The sequence below is a fragment of the Phalangium opilio genome, unplaced genomic scaffold (assembly GCF_054372755.1).
Source record: "Phalangium opilio isolate 3A_F unplaced genomic scaffold, DU_Popi_V2 ptg001170l_1, whole genome shotgun sequence".
NCBI classification, from domain to species: domain Eukaryota; kingdom Metazoa; phylum Arthropoda; class Arachnida; order Opiliones; family Phalangiidae; genus Phalangium; species Phalangium opilio.
In genome coordinates this window covers 9,494,507-9,514,034 of record NW_028324255.1, presented here as the reverse complement: position 1 = coordinate 9,514,034, position 19,528 = coordinate 9,494,507, and the positions used below count along the sequence as shown (strand labels likewise).

The window sequence follows — 19,528 nt, the reverse complement described above, 5'->3', positions numbered from 1 at the left end:
ATGATTCTTCAAAAACAGAATGGCCCGAACAGGTACTCGAACCCTGGACCGTTAGGTTAAAAGCCTAACGCTCTACCGACTGAGCTATCCGGGCTCAAGCGAGGTGAACTCACGTAATAATTGGAATTAGAATTTACATAAATTTATTGAAAGTGAAATGATCTGAAGTTTAAATTATTGACGATTCTTTAAAAACAGAGTCGCCCGAACAGGGACTCGAACCCTGGACCGTTAGGTTAAAAGCCTAACGCTCTACCGACTGAGCTATCCGGGCTGAAACGAAATGAACTCCCGTAATAATTGGGATTAGAATTTCAATAATTTTACTGGAAATTAAATGATCTGAAGTTTAAATTATTGATGATTCTTCAAAAACACAGTCGCCCGAACAAGGAGTCAAACCCTGGACCGTGGTTTGAAGCCTAACGCTCTACCGACTGAGCTATCCGAGCTGAAACGAAATGAACTCCCGTAATAATTGGGATTAGAATTTCAATAATTTTACTGGAAATTAAATGATCTGAAGTTTAAATTATTGATGATTCTTCAAAAACACAGTCGCCCGAACAGGGACTCGAACCCTGGACCGTTAGGTTAAAAGCCTAACGCTCTACCGACTGAGCTATCCGGGCTCAAGCGAGGTGAACTCACTTAATAATTGGAATTAGAATTTACATAAATTTATTGAAAGTGAAATGATCTTAAGTTTAAATTATTGATGATTCTTCATAAACATAATGGCCCGAACTGGTACTCGAACCCTGGACCGTTAGCTTAAAAGCCTAACGCTCTACCGACTGAGCTATCCGGGCTCAAGCGAGGTGAACTCACGTAATAATTGGAATTAGAATTTACATAAATTTATTGAAAGTGAAATGATCTGAAGTTTAAATTATTGACGATTCTTTAAAAACAGAGTCGCCCGAAGAGGGACTCGAACCCTGGACCGTTAGGTTAAAAGCCTAACGCTCTACCGACTGAGCTATCCGGGCTGAAACGAAATGAACTCCCGTAATAATTGGGATTAGAATTTCAATAATTTTACTGGAAATTAAATGATCTGAAGTTTAAATTATTGATGATTCTTTAAAAACAGAGTCGCCCGAACAGGGACTCGAACCCTGGAACGTTAGGATAAAAGCCTAAAGCTCTACCGACTGAGCTATCCTGTCTCAAACGAAGGTAAATCCCGTAATAATTGGAATTAGAGTTTACATAAATTTATTGAAAGTGAAATGATCTGAAGTTTAAATTATTGATGATTCTTCAAAAACAGAATGGCCCGAACAGGTACTCGAACCCTGGACCGTTAGGTTAAAAGCCTAACGCTCTACCGACTGAGCTATCCGGGCTCAAGCGAGGTGAACTCACGTAATAATTGGAATTAGAATTTACATAAATTTATTGAAAGTGAAATGATGTGAAGTTTAAATTATTGACGATTCTTTAAAAACAGAGTCGCCCGAACAGGGACTCGAACCCTGGACCGTTAGGTTAAAAGCCTAACGCTCTACCGACTGAGCTATCCGGGCTGAAACGAAATGAACTCCCGTAATAATTGGGATTAGAATTTCAATAATTTTACTGGAAATTAAATGATCTGAAGTTTAAATTATTGATGATTCTTCAAAAACACAGTCGCCCGAACAAGGAGTCAAACCCTGGACCGTGGTTTGAAGCCTAACGCTCTACCGACTGAGCTATCCGAGCTGAAACGAAGTGAACTCCCGTAATAATTGGGATTAGAATTTCAATAATTTTACTGGAAATTAAATGATCTGAAGTTTAAATTATTGATGATTCTTCAAAAACACAGTCGCCCGAACAGGGACTCGAACCCTGGACCGTTAGGTTAAAAGCCTAACGCTCTACCGACTGAGCTATCCGGGCTCAAGCGAGGTGAACTCCCGTAATAAATGGAATAAGAATTTCAATAATTTTACTGGAAATTAAATGATCTGAAGTTTAAATTATTGATGATTCTTCAAAAACAGAATGGCCCGAACAAGGAGTCGAACCCTGGACCGTGGTTTGAAGCCTAACGCTCTACCGACTGAGCTATCCGAGCTGAAACGAAATGAACTCCCGTAATAATTGGGATTAGAATTTCAATAATTTTACTGGAAATTAAATGATCTGAAGTTTAAATTATTGTTGATTCTTCAAAAACAGAGTCGCCCGAACAGGGACTCGAACCCTGGACCGTTAGGTTAAAAGCCTAACGCTCTACCGACTGAGCTATCCGGGCTCAAGCGAGGTGAACTCACTTAATAATTGGAATTAGAATTTACATAAATTTATTGAAAGTGAAATGATCTTAAGTTTAAATTATTGATGATTCTTCAAAAACATAACGGCCCGAACTGGTACTCGAACCCTGGACCGTTAGGTTAAAAGCCTAACGCTCTACCGACTGAGCTATCCGGGCTCAAGCGAGGTGAACTCACTTAATAATTGGAATTAGAATTTACATAAATTTATTGAAAGTGAATTAATCTTAAGTTTAAATTATTGATGATTCTTCAAAAACATAATGGCCCGAACAGGTACTCGAACCCTGGACCGTTAGGTTAAAAGCCTAACGCTCTACCGACTGAGCTATCCGGGCTCAAGCGAGGTGAACTCACTTAATAATTGGAATTAGAATTTACATAAATTTATTGAAAGTGATATGATCTTAAGTTTAAATTATTGATGATTCTTCAAAAACATATTGGCCCGAACAGGTACTCGAACCCTGGACCGTTAGGTTAAAAGCCTAACGATCTACCGACTGAGCTATCCGGGCTCAAGCGAGGTGAACTCACGTAATAATTGGAATTAGAATTTACATAAATTTATTGAAAGTGAAATGATCTGAAGTTTAAATTATTGACGATTCTTTAAAAACAGAGTCGCCCGAAGAGGGACTCGAACCCTGGACCGTTAGGTTAAAAGCCTAACGCTCTACCGACTGAGCTATCCGGGCTGAAACGAAATGAACTCCCGTAATAATTGGGATTAGAATTTCAATAATTTTACTGGAAATTAAATGATCTGAAGTTTAAATTATTGATGATTCTTTAAAAAAAGAGTCGCCCGAACAAGGAGTCGAACCCTGGACCGTGGTTTGAAGCCTAACGCTCTACCGACTGAGCTATCCGATCTGAAACGAAATGAACTCCCGTAATAATTGGGATTAGAATTTCAATAATTTTACTGGAAATTAAATGATCTGAAGTTTAAATTATTGATGATTCTTCAAAAACAGAGTCGCCCGAACAGGGACTCGAACCCTGGACCGTTAAGTTAAAAGCCTAACGCTCTACCGACTGAGCTATCCTGCCTCAAACGAAGTTAAATCCCGTAATAATTGGAATTAGAGTTTACATAAATTTATTGAAAGTGAAATGATCTGAATTTTAAATTATTGATGATTCTTCAAAAACAGAATGGCCCGAACAGATACTCGAACCCTGGACCGTTAGGTTAAAAGCCTAACGCTCTACCGACTGAGCTATCCGGGCTCAAGCGAGGTGAATTCACGTAATAATTGGAATTAGAATTTACATAAATTTACTGAAAGTGAAATGATCTGAAGTTTAAATTATTGACGATTCTTTAAAAACAGAGTCGCCCGAACAGGGACTCGAACCCTGGACCGTTAGGTTAAAAGCCTAACGCTCTACCGACTGAGCTATCCGGGCTGAAACGAAATGAACTCCCGTAATAATTGGGATTAGAATTTCAATAATTTTACTGGAAATTAAATGATCTGAAGTTTAAATTATTGATGATTCTTCAAAAACACAGTCGCCCGAACAGGGACTCGAACCCTGGACCGTTAGGTTAAAAGCCTAACGCTCTACCGACTGAGCTATCCGGGCTCAAGCGAGGTGAACTCCCGTAATAATTGGAATAAGAATTTCAATAATTTTACTGGAAATTAAATGATCTGAAGTTTAAATTATTGATTATTCTTCAAAAACATAGTCGCCCGAACAGGGACTCGAACCCTGGACCGTTAGGTTAAAAGCCTAACGCTCTACCGACTGAGCTATCCGGGCTCAAGCGAGGTGAACTCACTTAATAATTGGAATTAGAATTTACATAAATTTATTGAAAGTGAAATGATCTTAAGTTTAAATTATTGATGATTCTTCAAAAACATAATGGCCCGAACTGGTACTCGAACCCTGGACCGTTAGCTTAAAAGCCTAACGCTCTACCGACTGAGCTATCCGGGCTCAAGCGAGGTGAACTCACGTAATAATTGGGATTAGAATTTCAATAATTTTACTGGAAATTAAATGATCTGAAGTTTAAATTATTGATGATTCTTCAAAAACACAGTCGCCCGAACAAGGAGTCGAACCCTGGACCGTGGTTTGAAGCCTAACGCTCTACCGACTGAGCTATCCGAGCTGAAACGAAATGAACTCCCGTAATAATTGGGATTAGAATTTCAATAATTTTACTGGAAATTAAATGATCTGAAGTTCAAATTATTGATGATTCTTCAAAAACACAGTCGCCCGAACAGGGAATCGAACCCTGGACCGTTAGGTTAAAAGCCTAACGCTCTACCGACTGAGCTATCCGGGCTCAAGCGAGGTGAACTCACGTAATAATTGGAATTAGAATTTACATAAATTTATTGAAAGTGAAATGATCTGAAGTTTAAATTATTGACGATTCTTTAAAAACAGAGTCGCCCGAAGAGGGACTCGAACCCTGGACCGTTAGGTTAAAAGTCTAACGCTCTACCGACTGAGCTATCCGGGCTGAAACGAAATGAACTCCCGTAATAATTGGGATTAGAATTTCAATAATTTTACTGGAAATTAAATGATCTGAAGTTTAAATTATTGATGATTCTTCAAAAACACAGTCGCCCGAACAGGGATTCGAACCCTGGACCGTTAGGTTAAAAGCCTAACGCTCTACCGACTGAGCTAACCGGGCTCAAGCGAGGTGAACTCCCGTAATAATTGGAATAAGAATTTCAATAATTTTACTGGAAATTAAATGATCTGAAGTTTAAATTATTGATTATTCTTCAAAAACATAGTCGCCCGAACAGGGACTCGAACCCTGGACCGTTAGGTTAAAAGCCTAACGCTCTACCGACTGAGCTATCCGGGCTCAAGCGAGGTGAACTCACTTAATAATTGGAATTAGAATTTACATAAATTTATTGAAAGTGAAATGATCTTAAGTTTAAATTATTGATGATTCTTCAAAAACATAATGGCCCGAACAGGTACTCGAACCCTGGACCGTTAGGTTAAAAGCCTAACGCTCTACCGACTGAGCTATCCGGGCTCAAGCGAGGTGAACTCACTTAATAATTGGAATTAGAATTTACATAAATTTATTGAAAGTGAAATGATCTTAAGTTTAAATTATTGATGATTCTTCAAAAACATAATGGCCCGAACAGGTACTCGAACCCTGGACCGTTAGGTTAAAAGCCTAACGCTCTACCGACTGAGCTATCCGGGCTGAAACGAAATGAACTCCCGTAATAATTGGGATTAGAATTTCAATAATTTTACTGGAAATTAAATGATCTGAAGTTTAAATTATTGATGATTCTTCAAAAACACAGTCGCCCGAACAGGGACTCGAACCCTGGACCGTTAGGTTAAAAGCCTAACGCTCTACCGACTGAGCTATCCGGGCTCAAGCGAGGTGAACTCCCGTAATAATTGGAATAAGAATTTCAATAATTTTACTGGAAATTAAATGATCTGAAGTTTAAATTATTGATGATTCTTTAAAAAAGAGTCGCCCGAACAAGGAGTCGAACCCTGGACCGTGGTTTGAAGCCTAACGCTCTACCGACTGAGCTATCCGAGCTGAAACGAAATGAACTCCCGTAATAATTGGGATTAGAATTTCAATAATTTTACTGGAAATTAAATGATCTGAAGTTTAAATTATTGATGATTCTTCAAAAACAGAGTCGCCCGAACAGGGACTCGAACCCTGGAACGTTAGGTTAAAAGCCTAACGCTCTACCGACTGAGCTATCCTGTCTCAAACGAAGGTAAATCCCGTAATAATTGGAATTAGAGTTTACATAAATTTATTGAAAGTGAAATGATCTGAAGTTTAAATTATTGATGATTCTTCAAAAACATAATGGCCCGAACAGGTACTCGAACCCTGGACCGTTAGGTTAAAAGCCTAACGCTCTACCGACTGAGCTATCCGGGCTGAAACGAAATGAACTCCCGTAATAATTGGGATTAGAATTTCAATAATTTTACTGGAAATTAAATGATCTGAAGTTTAAATTATTGATGATTCTTCAAAAACACAGTCGCCCGAACAGGGACTCGAACCCTGGACCGTTAGGTTAAAAGCCTAACGCTCTACCGACTGAGCTATCCGGGCTCAAGCGAGGTGAACTCCCGTAATAATTGGAATAAGAATTTCAATAATTTTACTGGAAATTAAATGATCTGAAGTTTAAATTATTGATGATTCTTCAAAAATATAGTCGCCCGAACAGGGACTCGAACCCTGGACCGTTAGGTTAAAAGCCTAACGCTCTACCGACTGAGCTATCCGGGCTCAAGCGAGGTGAACTCATTTAATAATTGGAATTAGAATTTACATAAATTTATTGAAAGTGAATAAATCTTAAGTTTAAATTATTGATGATTCTTCAAAAACATAATGGCCCGAACAGGTACTCGAACCCTGGACCGTTAGGTTAAAAGCCTAACGCTCTACCGACTGAGCTATCCTGTCTCAAACGAAGGTAAATCCCGTAATAATTGGAATTAGAGTTTACATAAATTTATTGAAAGTGAAATGATCTGAAGTTTAAATTATTGATGATTCTTCAAAAACAGAATGGCCCGAACAGGTACTCGAACCCTGGACCGTTAGGTTAAAAGCCTAACGCTCTACCGACTGAGCTATCCGGGCTCAAGCGAGGTGAACTCACTTAATAATTGGAATTAGAATTTACATAAATTTATTGAAAGTGAAATGATCTTAAGTTTAAATTATTGATGATTCTTCAAAAACATAATGGCCCGAACAGGTACTCGAACCCTGGACCGTTAGGTTAAAAGCCTAACGCTCTACCGACGGAGCTATCCGGGCTGAAACGAAATGAACTCCCGTAATAATTGGGATTAGAATTTCAATAATTTTACTGGAAATTAAATGATCTGAAGTTTAAATTATTGATGATTCTTCAAAAACACAGTCGCCCGAACAGGGACTCGAACCCTGGACCGTTAGGTTAAAAGCCTAACGCTCTACCGACTGAGCTATCCGGGCTCAAGCGAGGTGAACTCCCGTAATAATTGGAATAAGAATTTCAATAATTTTACTGGAAATTAAATGATCTGAAGTTTAAATTATTGATGATTCTTTAAAAAAAGAGTCGCCCGAACAAGGAGTCGAACCCTGGACCGTGGTTTGAAGCCTAACGCTCTACCGACTGAGCTATCCGAGCTGAAACGAAATGAACTCCCGTAATAATTGGGATTAGAATTTCAATAATTTTACTGGAAATTAAATGATCTGAAGTTAAAATTATTGATGATTCTTCAAAAACAGAGTCGCCCGAACAGGGACTCGAACCCTGGAACGTTAGGTTAAAAGCCTAACGCTCTACCGACTGAGCTATCCGGGCTCAAGCGAGGTGAACTCACGTAATAATTGGAATTAGAATTTACATAAATTTATTGAAAGTGAAATGATCTGAAGTTTAAATTATTGACGATTCTTTAAAAACAGAGTCGCCCGAACAGGGACTCGAACCCTGGACCTTTAGGTTAAAAGCCTAACGCTCTACCGACTGAGCTATCCGGGCTGAAACGAAATGAACTCCCGTAATAATTGGGATTAGAATTTCAATAATTTTACTGGAAATTAAATGATCTGAAGTTTAAATTATTGATGATTCTTCAAAAACACAGTCGCCCGAACAGGGACTCGAACCCTGGACCGTTAGGTTAAAAGCCTAGCGCTCTACCGACTGAGCTATCCGGGCTCAAGCGAGGTGAACTCCCGTAATAATTGGAATAAGAATTTCAATAATTTTACTGGAAATTAAATGATCTGAAGTTTAAATTATTGATTATTCTTCAAAAACATAGTCGCCCGAACAGGGACTCGAACCCTGGACCGTTAGGTTAAAAGCCTAACGCTCTACCGACTGAGCTATCCGGGCTCAAGCGAGGTGAACTCACTTAATAATTGGAATTAGAATTTACATAAATTTATTGAAAGTGAAATGATCTTAAGTTTAAATTATTGATGATTCTTCAAAAACATAATGGCCCGAACAGGTACTCGAACCCTGGACCGTTAGGTTAAAAGCCTAACGCTCTACCGACTGAGCTATCCGGGCTCAAGCGAGGTGAACTCACTTAATAATTGGAATTAGAATTTACATAAATTTATTGAAAGTGAAATGATCTTAAGTTTAAATTATTGATGATTCTTCAAAAACATAATGGCCCGAACAGGTACTCGAACCCTGGACCGTTAGGTTAAAAGCCTAACGCTCTACCGACTGAGCTATCCGGGCTCAAGCGAGGTGAACTCACTTAATAATTGGAATTAGAATTTACATAAATTTACTGAAAGTGAAATGATCTGAAGTTTAAATTATTGACGATTCTTTAAAAACAGAGTCGCCCGAACAGGGACTCGAACCCTGGACCGTTAGGTTAAAAGCCTAACGCTCTACCGACTGAGCTATCCGGGCTGAAACGAAATGAACTCCCGTAATAATTGGGATTAGAATTTCAATAATTTTACTGGAAATTAAATGATCTGAAGTTTAAATTATTGATGATTCTTCAAAAACACAGTCGCCCGAACAAGGAGTCGAACCCTGGACCGTGGTTTGAAGCCTAACGCTCTACCGACTGAGCTATCCGAGCTGAAACGAAATGAACTCCCGTAATAATTGGGATTAGAATTTCAATAATTTTACTGGAAATTAAATGATCTGAAGTTCAAATTATTGATGATTCTTCAAAAACACAGTCGCCCGAACAGGGAATCGAACCCTGGACCGTTAGGTTAAAAGCCTAACGCTCTACCGACTGAGCTATCCGGGCTCAAGCGAGGTGAACTCACGTAATAATTGGAATTAGAATTTACATAAATTTATTGAAAGTGAAATGATCTGAAGTTTAAATTATTGACGATTCTTTAAAAACAGAGTCGCCCGAAGAGGGACTCGAACCCTGGACCGTTAGGTTAAAAGTCTAACGCTCTACCGACTGAGCTATCCGGGCTGAAACGAAATGAACTCCCGTAATAATTGGGATTAGAATTTCAATAATTTTACTGGAAATTAAATGATCTGAAGTTTAAATTATTGATAATTCTTCAAAAACACAGTCGCCCGAACAGGGACTCGAACCCTGGACCGTTAGGTTAAAAGCCTAACGCTCTACCGACTGAGCTAACCGGGCTCAAGCGAGGTGAACTCCCGTAATAATTGGAATAAGAATTTCAATAATTTTACTGGAAATTAAATGATCTGAAGTTTAAATTATTGATTATTCTTCAAAAACATAGTCGCCCGAACAGGGACTCGAACCCTGGACCGTTAGGTTAAAAGCCTAACGCTCTACCGACTGAGCTATCCGGGCTCAAGCGAGGTGAACTCACTTAATAATTGGAATTAGAATTTACATAAATTTATTGAAAGTGAAATGATCTTAAGTTTAAATTATTGATGATTCTTCAAAAACATAATGGCCCGAACAGGTACTCGAACCCTGGACCGTTAGGTTAAAAGCCTAACGCTCTACCGACTGAGCTATCCGGGCTCAAGCGAGGTGAACTCACTTAATAATTGGAATTAGAATTTACATAAATTTATTGAAAGTGAAATGATCTTAAGTTTAAATTATTGATGATTCTTCAAAAACATAATGGCCCGAACAGGTACTCGAACCCTGGACCGTTAGGTTAAAAGCCTAACGCTCTACCGACTGAGCTATCCGGGCTGAAACGAAATGAACTCCCGTAATAATTGGGATTAGAATTTCAATAATTTTACTGGAAATTAAATGATCTGAAGTTTAAATTATTGATGATTCTTCAAAAACACAGTCGCCCGAACAGGGACTCGAACCCTGGACCGTTAGGTTAAAAGCCTAACGCTCTACCGACTGAGCTATCCGGGCTCAAGCGAGGTGAACTCCCGTAATAATTGGAATAAGAATTTCAATAATTTTACTGGAAATTAAATGATCTGAAGTTTAAATTATTGATGATTCTTCAAAAATATAGTCGCCCGAACAGGGACTCGAACCCTGGACCGTTAGGTTAAAAGCCTAACGCTCTACCGACTGAGCTATCCGGGCTCAAGCGAGGTGAACTCATTTAATAATTGGAATTAGAATTTACATAAATTTATTGAAAGTGAATAAATCTTAATTTTAAATTATTGATGATTCTTCAAAAACATAATGGCCCGAACAGGTACTCGAACCCTGGACCGTTAGGTTAAAAGCCTAACGCTCTACCGACTGAGCTATCCTGTCTCAAACGAAGGTAAATCCCGTAATAATTGGAATTAGAGTTTACATAAATTTATTGAAAGTGAAATGATCTGAAGTTTAAATTATTGATGATTCTTCAAAAACAGAATGGCCCGAACAGGTACTCGAACCCTGGACCGTTAGGTTAAAAGCCTAACGCTCTACCGACTGAGCTATCCGGGCTCAAGCGAGGTGAACTCACGTAATAATTGGAATTAGAATTTACATAAATTTATTGAAAGTGAAATGATCTGAAGTTTAAATTATTGACGATTCTTTAAAAACAGAGTCGCCCGAACAGGGACTCGAACCCTGGACCTTTAGGTTAAAAGCCTAACGCTCTACCGACTGAGCTATCCGGGCTGAAACGAAATGAACTCCCGTAATAATTGGGATTAGAATTTCAATAATTTTACTGGAAATTAAATGATCTGAAGTTTAAATTATTGATGATTCTTCAAAAACAGAGTCGCCCGAACAGGGACTCGAACCCTGGACCGTTAAGTTAAAAGCCTAACGCTCTACCGACTGAGCTATCCTGCCTCAAACGAAGTTAAATCCCGTAATAATTGGAATTAGAGTTTACATAAATTTATTGAAAGTGAAATGATCTGAATTTTAAATTATTGATGATTCTTCAAAAACAGAATGGCCCGAACAGGTACTCGAACCCTGGACCGTTAGGTTAAAAGCCTAACGCTCTACCGACTGAGCTATCCGGGCTCAAGCGAGGTGAATTCACGTAATAATTGGAATTAGAATTTACATAAATTTACTGAAAGTGAAATGATCTGAAGTTTAAATTATTGACGATTCTTTAAAAACAGAGTCGCCCGAACAGGGACTCGAACCCTGGACCGTTAGGTTAAAAGCCTAACGCTCTACCGACTGAGCTATCCGGGCTGAAACGAAATGAACTCCCGTAATAATTGGGATTAGAATTTCAATAATTTTACTGGAAATTAAATGATCTGAAGTTTAAATTATTGATGATTCTTCAAAAACACAGTCGCCCGAACAGGGACTCGAACCCTGGACCGTTAGGTTAAAAGCCTAACGCTCTACCGACTGAGCTATCCGGGCTCAAGCGAGGTGAACTCCCGTAATAATTGGAATAAGAATTTCAATCATTTTACTGGAAATTAAATGATCTGAAGTTTAAATTATTGATTATTCTTCAAAAACATAGTCGCCCGAACAGGGACTCGAACCCTGGACCGTTAGGTTAAAAGCCTAACGCTCTACCGACTGAGCTATCCGGGCTCAAGCGAGGTGAACTCACTTAATAATTGGAATTAGAATTTACATAAATTTATTGAAAGTGAAATGATCTTAAGTTTAAATTATTGATGATTCTTCAAAAACATAATGGCCCGAACAGGTACTCGAACCCTGGACCGTTAGGTTAAAAGCCTAACGCTCTACCGACTGAGCTATCCGGGCTCAAGCGAGGTGAACTCACTTAATAATTGGAATTAGAATTTACATAAATTTATTGAAAGTGAAATGATCTTAAGTTTAAATTATTGATTATTCTTCAAAAACATAATGGCCCGAACAGGTACTCGAACCCTGGACCGTTAGGTTAAAAGCCTAACGCTCTACCGACTGAGCTATCCGGGCTCAAGCGAGGTGAACTCACGTAATAATTGGAATTAGAATTTACATAAATTTACTGAAAGTGAAATGATCTGAAGTTTAAATTATTGACGATTCTTTAAAAACAGAGTCGCCCGAACAGGGACTCGAACCCTGGACCGTTAGGTTAAAAGCCTAACGCTCTACCGACTGAGCTATCCGGGCTGAAACGAAATGAACTCCCGTAATAATTGGGATTAGAATTTCAATAATTTTACTGGAAATTAAATGATCTGAAGTTTAAATTATTGATGATTCTTCAAAAACACAGTCGCCCGAACAGGGTCTCGAACCCTGGACCGTTAGGTTAAAAGCCTAACGCTCTACCGACTGAGCTAACCGGGCTCAAGCGAGGTGAACTCCCGTAATAATTGGAATAAGAATTTCAATAATTTTACTGGAAATTAAATGATCTGAAGTTTAAATTATTGATTATTCTTCAAAAACATAGTCGCCCGAACAGGGACTCGAACCCTGGACCGTTAGGTTAAAAGCCTAACGCTCTACCGACTGAGCTATCCGGGCTCAAGCGAGGTGAACTCACTTAATAATTGGAATTAGAATTTACATAAATTTATTGAAAGTGAAATGATCTTAAGTTTAAATTATTGATGATTCTTCAAAAACATAATGGCCCGAACAGGTACTCGAACCCTGGACCGTTAGGTTAAAAGCCTAACGCTCTACCGACTGAGCTATCCGGGCTCAAGCGAGGTGAACTCACGTAATAATTGGAATTAGAATTTACATAAATTTATTGAAAGTGAAATGATCTGAAGTTTAAATTATTGACGATTCTTTAAAAACAGAGTCGCCCGAACAGGGACTCGAACCCTGGACCTTTAGGTTAAAAGCCTAACGCTCTACCGACTGAGCTATCCGGGCTGAAACGAAATGAACTCCCGTAATAATTGGGATTAGAATTTCAATAATTTTACTGGAAATTAAATGATCTGAAGTTTAAATTATTGATGATTCTTCAAAAACAGAGTCGCCCGAACAGGGACTCGAACCCTGGACCGTTAAGTTAAAAGCCTAACGCTCTACCGACTGAGCTATCCTGCCTCAAACGAAGTTAAATCCCGTAATAATTGGAATTAGAGTTTACATAAATTTATTGAAAGTGAAATGATCTGAATTTTAAATTATTGATGATTCTTCAAAAACAGAATGGCCCGAACAGGTACTCGAACCCTGGACCGTTAGGTTAAAAGCCTAACGCTCTACCGACTGAGCTATCCGGGCTCAAGCGAGGTGAACTCATTTAATAATTGGAATTAGAATTTACATAAATTTATTGAAAGTGAATAAATCTTAAGTTTAAATTATTGATGATTCTTCAAAAACATAATGGCCCGAACAGGTACTCGAACCCTGGACCGTTAGGTTAAAAGCCTAACGCTCTACCGACTGAGCTATCCTGTCTCAAACGAAGGTAAATCCCGTAATAATTGGAATTAGAGTTTACATAAATTTATTGAAAGTGAAATGATCTGAAGTTTAAATTATTGATGATTCTTCAAAAACAGAATGGCCCGAACAGGTACTCGAACCCTGGACCGTTAGGTTAAAAGCCTAACGCTCTACCGACTGAGCTATCCGGGCTCAAGCGAGGTGAACTCACGTAGTAATTGGAATTAGAATTTACATAAATTTATTGAAAGTGAAATGATCTGAAGTTTAAATTATTGACGATTCTTTAAAAACAGAGTCGCCCGAACAGGGACTCGAACCCTGGACCTTTAGGTTAAAAGCCTAACGCTCTACCGACTGAGCTATCCGGGCTGAAACGAAATGAACTCCCGAAATAATTGGGATTAGAATTTCAATAATTTTACTGGAAATTAAATGATCTGAAGTTTAAATTATTGATGATTCTTCAAAAACAGAGTCGCCCGAACAGGGACTCGAACCCTGGACCGTTAAGTTAAAAGCCTAACGCTCTACCGACTGAGCTATCCTGCCTCAAACGAAGTTAAATCCCGTAATAATTGGAATTAGAGTTTACATAAATTTATTGAAAGTGAAATGATCTGAATTTTAAATTATTGATGATTCTTCAAAAACAGAATGGCCCGAACAGGTACTCGAACCCTGGACCGTTAGGTTAAAAGCCTAACGCTCTACCGACTGAGCTATCCGGGCTCAAGCGAGGTGAACTCATTTAATAATTGGAATTAGAATTTACATAAATTTATTGAAAGTGAATAAATCTTAAGTTTAAATTATTGATGAATCTTCAAAAACATAATGGCCCGAACAGGTACTCGAACCCTGGACCGTTAGGTTAAAAGCCTAACGCTCTACCGACTGAGCTATCCTGTCTCAAACGAAGGTAAATCCCGTAATAATTGGAATTAGAGTTTACATAAATTTATTGAAAGTGAAATGATCTGAAGTTTAAATTATTGATGATTCTTCAAAAACAGAATGGCCCGAACAGGTACTCGAACCCTGGACCGTTAGGTTAAAAGCCTAACGCTCTACCGACTGAGCTATCCGGGCTCAAGCGAGGTGAACTCACGTAATAATTGGAATTAGAATTTACATAAATTTATTGAAAGTGAAATGATCTGAAGTTTAAATTATTGACGATTCTTTAAAAACAGAGTCGCCCGAACAGGGACTCGAACCCTGGACCTTTAGGTTAAAAGCCTAACGCTCTACCGACTGAGCTATCCGGGCTGAAGCGAAATGAACTCCCGTAATAATTGGGATTAGAATTTCAATAATTTTACTGGAAATTAAATGATCTGAAGTTTAAATTATTGATGATTCTTCAAAAACAGAGTCGCCCGAACAGGGACTCGAACCCTGGACCGTTAAGTTAAAAGCCTAACGCTCTACCGACTGAGCTATCCTGCCTCAAACGAAGTTAAATCCCGTAATAATTGGAATTAGAGTTTACATAAATTTATTGAAAGTGAAATGATCTGAATTTTAAATTATTGATGATTCTTCAAAAACAGAATGGCCCGAACAGGTACTCGAACCCTGGACCGTTAGGTTAAAAGCCTAACGCTCTACCGACTGAGCTAACCGGGCTCAAGCGAGGTGAACTAATTTAATAATTGGAATTAGAATTTACATAAATTTATTGAAAGTGAATAAATCTTAAGTTTAAATTATTGATGATTCTTCAAAAACATAATGGCCCGAACAGGTACTCGAACCCTGGACCGTTAGGTTAAAAGCCTAACGCTCTACCGACTGAGCTATCCTGTCTCAAACGAAGGTAAATCCCGTAATAATTGGAATTAGAGTTTACATAAATTTATTGAAAGTGAAATGATCTGAAGTTTAAATTATTGATGATTCTTCAAAAACAGAATGGCCCGAACAGGTACTCGAACCCTGGACCGTTAGGTTAAAAGCCTAACGCTCTACCGACTGAGCTATCCGGGCTCAAGCGAGGTGAACTCACGTAATAATTGGAATTAGAATTTACATAAATTTATTGAAAGTGAAATGATCTGAAGTTTAAATTATTGACGATTCTTTAAAAACAGAGTCGCCCGAACAGGGACTCGAACCCTGGACCTTTAGGTTAAAAGCCTAACGCTCTACCGACTGAGCTATCCGGGCTGAAACGAAATGAACTCCCGTAATAATTGGGATTAGAATTTCAATAATTTTACTGGAAATTAAATGATCTGAAGTTTAAATTATTGATGATTCTTCAAAAACAGAGTCGCCCGAACAGGGACTCGAACCCTGGACCGTTAAGTTAAAAGCCTAACGCTCTACCGACTGAGCTATCCTGCCTCAAACGAAGTTAAATCCCGTAATAATTGGAATTAGAGTTTACATAAATTTATTGAAAGTGAAATGATCTGAATTTTAAATTATTGATGATTCTTCAAAAACAGAATGGCCCGAACAGGTACTCGAACCCTGGACCGTTAGGTTAAAAGCCTAACGCTCTACCGACTGAGCTATCCGGGCTCAAGCGAGGTGAATTCACGTAATAATTGGAATTAGAATTTACATAAATTTACTGAAAGTGAAATGATCTGAAGTTTAAATTATTGACGATTCTTTAAAAACAGAGTCGCCCGAACAGGGACTCGAACCCTGGACCGTTAGGTTAAAAGCCTAACGCTCTACCGACTGAGCTATCCGGGCTGAAACGAAATGAACTCCCGTAATAATTGGGATTAGAATTTCAATAATTTTACTGGAAATTAAATGATCTGAAGTTTAAATTATTGATGATTCTTCAAAAACACAGTCGCCCGAACAGGGACTCGAACCCTGGACCGTTAGGTTAAAAGCCTAACGCTCTACCGACTGAGCTATCCGGGCTCAAGCGAGGTGAACTCCCGTAATAATTGGAATAAGAATTTCAATAATTTTACTGGAAATTAAATGATCTGAAGTTTAAATTATTGATTATTCTTCAAAAACATAGTCGCCCGAACAGGGACTCGAACCCTGGACCGTTAGGTTAAAAGCCTAACGCTCTACCGACTGAGCTATCCGGGCTCAAGCGAGGTGAACTCACTTAATAATTGGAATTAGAATTTACATAAATTTATTGAAAGTGAAATGATCTTAAGTTTAAATTATTGATGATTCTTCAAAAACATAATGGCCCGAACAGGTACTCGAACCCTGGACCGTTAGGTTAAAAGCCTAACGCTCTACCGACTGAGCTATCCGGGCTCAAGCGAGGTGAACTCACGTAATAATTGGAATTAGAATTTACATAAATTTATTGAAAGTGAAATGATCTGAAGTTTAAATTATTGACGATTCTTTAAAAACAGAGTCGCCCGAACAGGGACTCGAACCCTGGACCTTTAGGTTAAAAGCCTAACGCTCTACCGACTGAGCTATCCGGGCTGAAACGAAATGAACTCCCGTAATAATTGGGATTAGAATTTCAATAATTTTACTGGAAATTAAATGATCTGAAGTTTAAATTATTGATGATTCTTCAAAAACAGAGTCGCCCGAACAGGGACTCGAACCCTGGACCGTTAAGTTAAAAGCCTAACGCTCTACCGACTGAGCTATCCTGCCTCAAACGAAGTTAAATCCCGTAATAATTGGAATTAGAGTTTACATAAATTTATTGAAAGTGAAATGATCTGAATTTTAAATTATTGATGATTCTTCAAAAACAGAATGGCCCGAACAGGTACTCGAACCCTGGACCGTTAGGTTAAAAGCCTAACGCTCTACCGACTGAGCTATCCGGGCTCAAGCGAGGTGAACTCATTTAATAATTGGAATTAGAATTTACATAAATTTATTGAAAGTGAATAAATCTTAAGTTTAAATTATTGATGATTCTTCAAAAACATAATGGCCCGAACAGGTACTCGAACCCTGGACCGTTAGGTTAAAAGCCTAACGCTCTACCGACTGAGCTATCCTGTCTCAAACGAAGGTAAATCCCGTAATAATTGGAATTAGAGTTTACATAAATTTATTGAAAGTGAAATGATCTGAAGTTTAAATTATTGATGATTCTTCAAAAACAGAATGGCCCGAACAGGTACTCGAACCCTGGACCGTTAGGTTAAAAGCCTAACGCTCTACCGACTGAGCTATCCGGGCTCAAGCGAGGTGAACTCACGTAGTAATTGGAATTAGAATTTACATAAATTTATTGAAAGTGAAATGATCTGAAGTTTAAATTATTGACGATTCTTTAAAAACAGAGTCGCCCGAACAGGGACTCGAACCCTGGACCTTTAGGTTAAAAGCCTAACGCTCTACCGACTGAGCTATCCGGGCTGAAACGAAATGAACTCCCGAAATAATTGGGATTAGAATTTCAATAATTTTACTGGAAATTAAATGATCTGAAGTTTAAATTATTGATGATTCTTCAAAAACAGAGTCGCCCGAACAGGGACTCGAACCCTGGACCGTTAAGTTAAAAGCCTAACGCTCTACCGACTGAGCTATCCTGCCTCAAACGAAGTTAAATCCCGTAATAATTGGAATTAGAGTTTACATAAATTTATTGAAAGTGAAATGATCTGAATTTTAAATTATTGATGATTCTTCAAAAACAGAATGGCCCGAACAGGTACTCGAACCCTGGACCGTTAGGTTAAAAGCCTAACGCTCTACCGACTGAGCTATCCGGGCTCAAGCGAGGTGAACTCATTTAATAATTGGAATTAGAATTTACATAAATTTATTGAAAGTGAATAAATCTTAAGTTTAAATTATTGATGAATCTTCAAAAACATAATGGCCCGAACAGGTACTCGAACCCTGGACCGTTAGGTTAAAAGCCTAACGCTCTACCGACTGAGCTATCCTGTCTCAAACGAAGGTAAATCCCGTAATAATTGGAATTAGAGTTTACATAAATTTATTGAAAGTGAAATGATCTGAAGTTTAAATTATTGATGATTCTTCAAAAACAGAATGGCCCGAACAGGTACTCGAACCCTGGACCGTTAGGTTAAAAGCCTAACGCTCTACCGACTGAGCTATCCGGGCTCAAGCGAGGTGAACTCACGTAATAATTGGAATTAGAATTTACATAAATTTATTGAAAGTGAAATGATCTGAAGTTTAAATTATTGACGATTCTTTAAAAACAGAGTCGCCCGAACAGGGACTCGAACCCTGGACCTTTAGGTTAAAAGCCTAACGCTCTACCGACTGAGCTATCCGGGCTGAAGCGAAATGAACTCCCGTAATAATTGGGATTAGAATTTCAATAATTTTACTGGAAATTAAATGATCTGAAGTTTAAATTATTGATGATTCTTCAAAAACAGAGTCGCCCGAACAGGGACTCGAACCCTGGACCGTTAAGTTAAAAGCCTAACGCTCTACCGACTGAGCTATCCTGCCTCAAACGAAGTTAAATCCCGTAATAATTGGAATTAGAGTTTACATAAATTTATTGAAAGTGAAATGATCTGAATTTTAAATTATTGATGATTCTTCAAAAACAGAATGGCCCGAACAGGTACTCGAACCCTGGACCGTTAGGTTAAAAGCCTAACGCTCTACCGACTGAGCTAACCGGGCTCAAGCGAGGTGAACTAATTTAATAATTGGAATTAGAATTTACATAAATTTATTGAAAGTGAATAAATCTTAAGTTTAAATTATTGATGATTCTTCAAAAACATAATGGCCCGAACAGGTACTCGAACCCTGGACCGTTAGGTTAAAAGCCTAACGCTCTACCGACTGAGCTATCCTGTCTCAAACGAAGGTAAATCCCGTAATAATTGGAATTAGAGTTTACATAAATTTATTGAAAGTGAAATGATCTGAAGTTTAAATTATTGATGATTCTTCAAAAACAGAATGGCCCGAACAGGTACTCGAACCCTGGACCGTTAGGTTAAAAGCCTAACGCTCTACCGACTGAGCTATCCGGGCTCAAGCGAGGT

The 19,528-nt window shown here is 38.5% G+C and overlaps 74 non-coding genes across 74 annotated transcripts; all 74 read right to left on the bottom strand.

Annotated features, from left to right (window-relative positions):
* Positions 1 to 21: 21 nt before the first annotated feature.
* On the bottom strand, positions 22 to 94 carry TRNAK-UUU (transfer RNA lysine (anticodon UUU)). Its single transcript has one exon. It is a non-coding gene; the product is annotated as a tRNA-Lys (tRNA).
* Positions 95 to 201: 107 nt separating this feature from the next.
* TRNAK-UUU (transfer RNA lysine (anticodon UUU)) lies at positions 202 to 274 on the bottom strand. The gene has a single exon. It is a non-coding gene; the product is annotated as a tRNA-Lys (tRNA).
* A 285-nt stretch (positions 275 to 559) lies between these two features.
* TRNAK-UUU (transfer RNA lysine (anticodon UUU)) lies at positions 560 to 632 on the bottom strand. The gene has a single exon. It is a non-coding gene; the product is annotated as a tRNA-Lys (tRNA).
* Positions 633 to 919: 287 nt separating this feature from the next.
* On the bottom strand, positions 920 to 992 carry TRNAK-UUU (transfer RNA lysine (anticodon UUU)). Its single transcript has one exon. It is a non-coding gene; the product is annotated as a tRNA-Lys (tRNA).
* Positions 993 to 1,279: 287 nt separating this feature from the next.
* Positions 1,280 to 1,352, bottom strand: TRNAK-UUU (transfer RNA lysine (anticodon UUU)). The gene has a single exon. It is a non-coding gene; the product is annotated as a tRNA-Lys (tRNA).
* A 107-nt stretch (positions 1,353 to 1,459) lies between these two features.
* Positions 1,460 to 1,532, bottom strand: TRNAK-UUU (transfer RNA lysine (anticodon UUU)). Its single transcript has one exon. It is a non-coding gene; the product is annotated as a tRNA-Lys (tRNA).
* A 285-nt stretch (positions 1,533 to 1,817) lies between these two features.
* Positions 1,818 to 1,890, bottom strand: TRNAK-UUU (transfer RNA lysine (anticodon UUU)). The gene has a single exon. It is a non-coding gene; the product is annotated as a tRNA-Lys (tRNA).
* Positions 1,891 to 2,175: 285 nt separating this feature from the next.
* On the bottom strand, positions 2,176 to 2,248 carry TRNAK-UUU (transfer RNA lysine (anticodon UUU)). Its single transcript has one exon. It is a non-coding gene; the product is annotated as a tRNA-Lys (tRNA).
* A 287-nt stretch (positions 2,249 to 2,535) lies between these two features.
* Positions 2,536 to 2,608, bottom strand: TRNAK-UUU (transfer RNA lysine (anticodon UUU)). Its single transcript has one exon. It is a non-coding gene; the product is annotated as a tRNA-Lys (tRNA).
* A 287-nt stretch (positions 2,609 to 2,895) lies between these two features.
* TRNAK-UUU (transfer RNA lysine (anticodon UUU)) lies at positions 2,896 to 2,968 on the bottom strand. Its single transcript has one exon. It is a non-coding gene; the product is annotated as a tRNA-Lys (tRNA).
* Positions 2,969 to 3,613: 645 nt separating this feature from the next.
* On the bottom strand, positions 3,614 to 3,686 carry TRNAK-UUU (transfer RNA lysine (anticodon UUU)). The gene has a single exon. It is a non-coding gene; the product is annotated as a tRNA-Lys (tRNA).
* Positions 3,687 to 3,793: 107 nt separating this feature from the next.
* Positions 3,794 to 3,866, bottom strand: TRNAK-UUU (transfer RNA lysine (anticodon UUU)). The gene has a single exon. It is a non-coding gene; the product is annotated as a tRNA-Lys (tRNA).
* A 107-nt stretch (positions 3,867 to 3,973) lies between these two features.
* Positions 3,974 to 4,046, bottom strand: TRNAK-UUU (transfer RNA lysine (anticodon UUU)). Its single transcript has one exon. It is a non-coding gene; the product is annotated as a tRNA-Lys (tRNA).
* Positions 4,047 to 4,511: 465 nt separating this feature from the next.
* Positions 4,512 to 4,584, bottom strand: TRNAK-UUU (transfer RNA lysine (anticodon UUU)). Its single transcript has one exon. It is a non-coding gene; the product is annotated as a tRNA-Lys (tRNA).
* A 107-nt stretch (positions 4,585 to 4,691) lies between these two features.
* On the bottom strand, positions 4,692 to 4,764 carry TRNAK-UUU (transfer RNA lysine (anticodon UUU)). Its single transcript has one exon. It is a non-coding gene; the product is annotated as a tRNA-Lys (tRNA).
* Positions 4,765 to 4,871: 107 nt separating this feature from the next.
* On the bottom strand, positions 4,872 to 4,944 carry TRNAK-UUU (transfer RNA lysine (anticodon UUU)). The gene has a single exon. It is a non-coding gene; the product is annotated as a tRNA-Lys (tRNA).
* A 107-nt stretch (positions 4,945 to 5,051) lies between these two features.
* Positions 5,052 to 5,124, bottom strand: TRNAK-UUU (transfer RNA lysine (anticodon UUU)). Its single transcript has one exon. It is a non-coding gene; the product is annotated as a tRNA-Lys (tRNA).
* A 107-nt stretch (positions 5,125 to 5,231) lies between these two features.
* On the bottom strand, positions 5,232 to 5,304 carry TRNAK-UUU (transfer RNA lysine (anticodon UUU)). The gene has a single exon. It is a non-coding gene; the product is annotated as a tRNA-Lys (tRNA).
* A 107-nt stretch (positions 5,305 to 5,411) lies between these two features.
* Positions 5,412 to 5,484, bottom strand: TRNAK-UUU (transfer RNA lysine (anticodon UUU)). Its single transcript has one exon. It is a non-coding gene; the product is annotated as a tRNA-Lys (tRNA).
* A 107-nt stretch (positions 5,485 to 5,591) lies between these two features.
* TRNAK-UUU (transfer RNA lysine (anticodon UUU)) lies at positions 5,592 to 5,664 on the bottom strand. The gene has a single exon. It is a non-coding gene; the product is annotated as a tRNA-Lys (tRNA).
* A 464-nt stretch (positions 5,665 to 6,128) lies between these two features.
* TRNAK-UUU (transfer RNA lysine (anticodon UUU)) lies at positions 6,129 to 6,201 on the bottom strand. Its single transcript has one exon. It is a non-coding gene; the product is annotated as a tRNA-Lys (tRNA).
* Positions 6,202 to 6,308: 107 nt separating this feature from the next.
* On the bottom strand, positions 6,309 to 6,381 carry TRNAK-UUU (transfer RNA lysine (anticodon UUU)). Its single transcript has one exon. It is a non-coding gene; the product is annotated as a tRNA-Lys (tRNA).
* A 107-nt stretch (positions 6,382 to 6,488) lies between these two features.
* Positions 6,489 to 6,561, bottom strand: TRNAK-UUU (transfer RNA lysine (anticodon UUU)). The gene has a single exon. It is a non-coding gene; the product is annotated as a tRNA-Lys (tRNA).
* Positions 6,562 to 6,848: 287 nt separating this feature from the next.
* TRNAK-UUU (transfer RNA lysine (anticodon UUU)) lies at positions 6,849 to 6,921 on the bottom strand. Its single transcript has one exon. It is a non-coding gene; the product is annotated as a tRNA-Lys (tRNA).
* Positions 6,922 to 7,208: 287 nt separating this feature from the next.
* TRNAK-UUU (transfer RNA lysine (anticodon UUU)) lies at positions 7,209 to 7,281 on the bottom strand. Its single transcript has one exon. It is a non-coding gene; the product is annotated as a tRNA-Lys (tRNA).
* A 285-nt stretch (positions 7,282 to 7,566) lies between these two features.
* TRNAK-UUU (transfer RNA lysine (anticodon UUU)) lies at positions 7,567 to 7,639 on the bottom strand. The gene has a single exon. It is a non-coding gene; the product is annotated as a tRNA-Lys (tRNA).
* A 107-nt stretch (positions 7,640 to 7,746) lies between these two features.
* Positions 7,747 to 7,819, bottom strand: TRNAK-UUU (transfer RNA lysine (anticodon UUU)). The gene has a single exon. It is a non-coding gene; the product is annotated as a tRNA-Lys (tRNA).
* Positions 7,820 to 7,926: 107 nt separating this feature from the next.
* Positions 7,927 to 7,999, bottom strand: TRNAK-UUU (transfer RNA lysine (anticodon UUU)). Its single transcript has one exon. It is a non-coding gene; the product is annotated as a tRNA-Lys (tRNA).
* A 107-nt stretch (positions 8,000 to 8,106) lies between these two features.
* On the bottom strand, positions 8,107 to 8,179 carry TRNAK-UUU (transfer RNA lysine (anticodon UUU)). The gene has a single exon. It is a non-coding gene; the product is annotated as a tRNA-Lys (tRNA).
* Positions 8,180 to 8,286: 107 nt separating this feature from the next.
* Positions 8,287 to 8,359, bottom strand: TRNAK-UUU (transfer RNA lysine (anticodon UUU)). The gene has a single exon. It is a non-coding gene; the product is annotated as a tRNA-Lys (tRNA).
* A 107-nt stretch (positions 8,360 to 8,466) lies between these two features.
* Positions 8,467 to 8,539, bottom strand: TRNAK-UUU (transfer RNA lysine (anticodon UUU)). The gene has a single exon. It is a non-coding gene; the product is annotated as a tRNA-Lys (tRNA).
* A 107-nt stretch (positions 8,540 to 8,646) lies between these two features.
* On the bottom strand, positions 8,647 to 8,719 carry TRNAK-UUU (transfer RNA lysine (anticodon UUU)). Its single transcript has one exon. It is a non-coding gene; the product is annotated as a tRNA-Lys (tRNA).
* Positions 8,720 to 9,004: 285 nt separating this feature from the next.
* TRNAK-UUU (transfer RNA lysine (anticodon UUU)) lies at positions 9,005 to 9,077 on the bottom strand. The gene has a single exon. It is a non-coding gene; the product is annotated as a tRNA-Lys (tRNA).
* A 107-nt stretch (positions 9,078 to 9,184) lies between these two features.
* On the bottom strand, positions 9,185 to 9,257 carry TRNAK-UUU (transfer RNA lysine (anticodon UUU)). The gene has a single exon. It is a non-coding gene; the product is annotated as a tRNA-Lys (tRNA).
* Positions 9,258 to 9,364: 107 nt separating this feature from the next.
* On the bottom strand, positions 9,365 to 9,437 carry TRNAK-UUU (transfer RNA lysine (anticodon UUU)). Its single transcript has one exon. It is a non-coding gene; the product is annotated as a tRNA-Lys (tRNA).
* A 107-nt stretch (positions 9,438 to 9,544) lies between these two features.
* TRNAK-UUU (transfer RNA lysine (anticodon UUU)) lies at positions 9,545 to 9,617 on the bottom strand. The gene has a single exon. It is a non-coding gene; the product is annotated as a tRNA-Lys (tRNA).
* Positions 9,618 to 9,724: 107 nt separating this feature from the next.
* Positions 9,725 to 9,797, bottom strand: TRNAK-UUU (transfer RNA lysine (anticodon UUU)). The gene has a single exon. It is a non-coding gene; the product is annotated as a tRNA-Lys (tRNA).
* Positions 9,798 to 9,904: 107 nt separating this feature from the next.
* Positions 9,905 to 9,977, bottom strand: TRNAK-UUU (transfer RNA lysine (anticodon UUU)). Its single transcript has one exon. It is a non-coding gene; the product is annotated as a tRNA-Lys (tRNA).
* A 107-nt stretch (positions 9,978 to 10,084) lies between these two features.
* Positions 10,085 to 10,157, bottom strand: TRNAK-UUU (transfer RNA lysine (anticodon UUU)). Its single transcript has one exon. It is a non-coding gene; the product is annotated as a tRNA-Lys (tRNA).
* Positions 10,158 to 10,264: 107 nt separating this feature from the next.
* On the bottom strand, positions 10,265 to 10,337 carry TRNAK-UUU (transfer RNA lysine (anticodon UUU)). The gene has a single exon. It is a non-coding gene; the product is annotated as a tRNA-Lys (tRNA).
* A 287-nt stretch (positions 10,338 to 10,624) lies between these two features.
* TRNAK-UUU (transfer RNA lysine (anticodon UUU)) lies at positions 10,625 to 10,697 on the bottom strand. The gene has a single exon. It is a non-coding gene; the product is annotated as a tRNA-Lys (tRNA).
* Positions 10,698 to 10,804: 107 nt separating this feature from the next.
* Positions 10,805 to 10,877, bottom strand: TRNAK-UUU (transfer RNA lysine (anticodon UUU)). The gene has a single exon. It is a non-coding gene; the product is annotated as a tRNA-Lys (tRNA).
* Positions 10,878 to 11,164: 287 nt separating this feature from the next.
* On the bottom strand, positions 11,165 to 11,237 carry TRNAK-UUU (transfer RNA lysine (anticodon UUU)). Its single transcript has one exon. It is a non-coding gene; the product is annotated as a tRNA-Lys (tRNA).
* A 107-nt stretch (positions 11,238 to 11,344) lies between these two features.
* On the bottom strand, positions 11,345 to 11,417 carry TRNAK-UUU (transfer RNA lysine (anticodon UUU)). Its single transcript has one exon. It is a non-coding gene; the product is annotated as a tRNA-Lys (tRNA).
* Positions 11,418 to 11,524: 107 nt separating this feature from the next.
* Positions 11,525 to 11,597, bottom strand: TRNAK-UUU (transfer RNA lysine (anticodon UUU)). The gene has a single exon. It is a non-coding gene; the product is annotated as a tRNA-Lys (tRNA).
* Positions 11,598 to 11,704: 107 nt separating this feature from the next.
* TRNAK-UUU (transfer RNA lysine (anticodon UUU)) lies at positions 11,705 to 11,777 on the bottom strand. Its single transcript has one exon. It is a non-coding gene; the product is annotated as a tRNA-Lys (tRNA).
* A 107-nt stretch (positions 11,778 to 11,884) lies between these two features.
* TRNAK-UUU (transfer RNA lysine (anticodon UUU)) lies at positions 11,885 to 11,957 on the bottom strand. The gene has a single exon. It is a non-coding gene; the product is annotated as a tRNA-Lys (tRNA).
* Positions 11,958 to 12,064: 107 nt separating this feature from the next.
* Positions 12,065 to 12,137, bottom strand: TRNAK-UUU (transfer RNA lysine (anticodon UUU)). The gene has a single exon. It is a non-coding gene; the product is annotated as a tRNA-Lys (tRNA).
* A 107-nt stretch (positions 12,138 to 12,244) lies between these two features.
* Positions 12,245 to 12,317, bottom strand: TRNAK-UUU (transfer RNA lysine (anticodon UUU)). Its single transcript has one exon. It is a non-coding gene; the product is annotated as a tRNA-Lys (tRNA).
* Positions 12,318 to 12,424: 107 nt separating this feature from the next.
* Positions 12,425 to 12,497, bottom strand: TRNAK-UUU (transfer RNA lysine (anticodon UUU)). The gene has a single exon. It is a non-coding gene; the product is annotated as a tRNA-Lys (tRNA).
* Positions 12,498 to 12,604: 107 nt separating this feature from the next.
* On the bottom strand, positions 12,605 to 12,677 carry TRNAK-UUU (transfer RNA lysine (anticodon UUU)). Its single transcript has one exon. It is a non-coding gene; the product is annotated as a tRNA-Lys (tRNA).
* A 107-nt stretch (positions 12,678 to 12,784) lies between these two features.
* Positions 12,785 to 12,857, bottom strand: TRNAK-UUU (transfer RNA lysine (anticodon UUU)). Its single transcript has one exon. It is a non-coding gene; the product is annotated as a tRNA-Lys (tRNA).
* A 107-nt stretch (positions 12,858 to 12,964) lies between these two features.
* TRNAK-UUU (transfer RNA lysine (anticodon UUU)) lies at positions 12,965 to 13,037 on the bottom strand. The gene has a single exon. It is a non-coding gene; the product is annotated as a tRNA-Lys (tRNA).
* A 287-nt stretch (positions 13,038 to 13,324) lies between these two features.
* Positions 13,325 to 13,397, bottom strand: TRNAK-UUU (transfer RNA lysine (anticodon UUU)). Its single transcript has one exon. It is a non-coding gene; the product is annotated as a tRNA-Lys (tRNA).
* A 287-nt stretch (positions 13,398 to 13,684) lies between these two features.
* Positions 13,685 to 13,757, bottom strand: TRNAK-UUU (transfer RNA lysine (anticodon UUU)). Its single transcript has one exon. It is a non-coding gene; the product is annotated as a tRNA-Lys (tRNA).
* Positions 13,758 to 13,864: 107 nt separating this feature from the next.
* On the bottom strand, positions 13,865 to 13,937 carry TRNAK-UUU (transfer RNA lysine (anticodon UUU)). The gene has a single exon. It is a non-coding gene; the product is annotated as a tRNA-Lys (tRNA).
* Positions 13,938 to 14,224: 287 nt separating this feature from the next.
* On the bottom strand, positions 14,225 to 14,297 carry TRNAK-UUU (transfer RNA lysine (anticodon UUU)). The gene has a single exon. It is a non-coding gene; the product is annotated as a tRNA-Lys (tRNA).
* A 287-nt stretch (positions 14,298 to 14,584) lies between these two features.
* TRNAK-UUU (transfer RNA lysine (anticodon UUU)) lies at positions 14,585 to 14,657 on the bottom strand. Its single transcript has one exon. It is a non-coding gene; the product is annotated as a tRNA-Lys (tRNA).
* Positions 14,658 to 14,764: 107 nt separating this feature from the next.
* On the bottom strand, positions 14,765 to 14,837 carry TRNAK-UUU (transfer RNA lysine (anticodon UUU)). The gene has a single exon. It is a non-coding gene; the product is annotated as a tRNA-Lys (tRNA).
* Positions 14,838 to 15,484: 647 nt separating this feature from the next.
* Positions 15,485 to 15,557, bottom strand: TRNAK-UUU (transfer RNA lysine (anticodon UUU)). The gene has a single exon. It is a non-coding gene; the product is annotated as a tRNA-Lys (tRNA).
* A 107-nt stretch (positions 15,558 to 15,664) lies between these two features.
* Positions 15,665 to 15,737, bottom strand: TRNAK-UUU (transfer RNA lysine (anticodon UUU)). Its single transcript has one exon. It is a non-coding gene; the product is annotated as a tRNA-Lys (tRNA).
* Positions 15,738 to 16,024: 287 nt separating this feature from the next.
* TRNAK-UUU (transfer RNA lysine (anticodon UUU)) lies at positions 16,025 to 16,097 on the bottom strand. The gene has a single exon. It is a non-coding gene; the product is annotated as a tRNA-Lys (tRNA).
* Positions 16,098 to 16,204: 107 nt separating this feature from the next.
* Positions 16,205 to 16,277, bottom strand: TRNAK-UUU (transfer RNA lysine (anticodon UUU)). Its single transcript has one exon. It is a non-coding gene; the product is annotated as a tRNA-Lys (tRNA).
* Positions 16,278 to 16,384: 107 nt separating this feature from the next.
* Positions 16,385 to 16,457, bottom strand: TRNAK-UUU (transfer RNA lysine (anticodon UUU)). The gene has a single exon. It is a non-coding gene; the product is annotated as a tRNA-Lys (tRNA).
* Positions 16,458 to 16,564: 107 nt separating this feature from the next.
* TRNAK-UUU (transfer RNA lysine (anticodon UUU)) lies at positions 16,565 to 16,637 on the bottom strand. The gene has a single exon. It is a non-coding gene; the product is annotated as a tRNA-Lys (tRNA).
* Positions 16,638 to 16,744: 107 nt separating this feature from the next.
* On the bottom strand, positions 16,745 to 16,817 carry TRNAK-UUU (transfer RNA lysine (anticodon UUU)). Its single transcript has one exon. It is a non-coding gene; the product is annotated as a tRNA-Lys (tRNA).
* A 107-nt stretch (positions 16,818 to 16,924) lies between these two features.
* TRNAK-UUU (transfer RNA lysine (anticodon UUU)) lies at positions 16,925 to 16,997 on the bottom strand. Its single transcript has one exon. It is a non-coding gene; the product is annotated as a tRNA-Lys (tRNA).
* A 287-nt stretch (positions 16,998 to 17,284) lies between these two features.
* TRNAK-UUU (transfer RNA lysine (anticodon UUU)) lies at positions 17,285 to 17,357 on the bottom strand. The gene has a single exon. It is a non-coding gene; the product is annotated as a tRNA-Lys (tRNA).
* A 287-nt stretch (positions 17,358 to 17,644) lies between these two features.
* Positions 17,645 to 17,717, bottom strand: TRNAK-UUU (transfer RNA lysine (anticodon UUU)). Its single transcript has one exon. It is a non-coding gene; the product is annotated as a tRNA-Lys (tRNA).
* Positions 17,718 to 17,824: 107 nt separating this feature from the next.
* Positions 17,825 to 17,897, bottom strand: TRNAK-UUU (transfer RNA lysine (anticodon UUU)). The gene has a single exon. It is a non-coding gene; the product is annotated as a tRNA-Lys (tRNA).
* A 287-nt stretch (positions 17,898 to 18,184) lies between these two features.
* On the bottom strand, positions 18,185 to 18,257 carry TRNAK-UUU (transfer RNA lysine (anticodon UUU)). The gene has a single exon. It is a non-coding gene; the product is annotated as a tRNA-Lys (tRNA).
* Positions 18,258 to 18,544: 287 nt separating this feature from the next.
* Positions 18,545 to 18,617, bottom strand: TRNAK-UUU (transfer RNA lysine (anticodon UUU)). Its single transcript has one exon. It is a non-coding gene; the product is annotated as a tRNA-Lys (tRNA).
* A 107-nt stretch (positions 18,618 to 18,724) lies between these two features.
* On the bottom strand, positions 18,725 to 18,797 carry TRNAK-UUU (transfer RNA lysine (anticodon UUU)). The gene has a single exon. It is a non-coding gene; the product is annotated as a tRNA-Lys (tRNA).
* A 647-nt stretch (positions 18,798 to 19,444) lies between these two features.
* On the bottom strand, positions 19,445 to 19,517 carry TRNAK-UUU (transfer RNA lysine (anticodon UUU)). Its single transcript has one exon. It is a non-coding gene; the product is annotated as a tRNA-Lys (tRNA).
* Between the last annotated feature and the right edge of the window lie 11 nt (positions 19,518 to 19,528).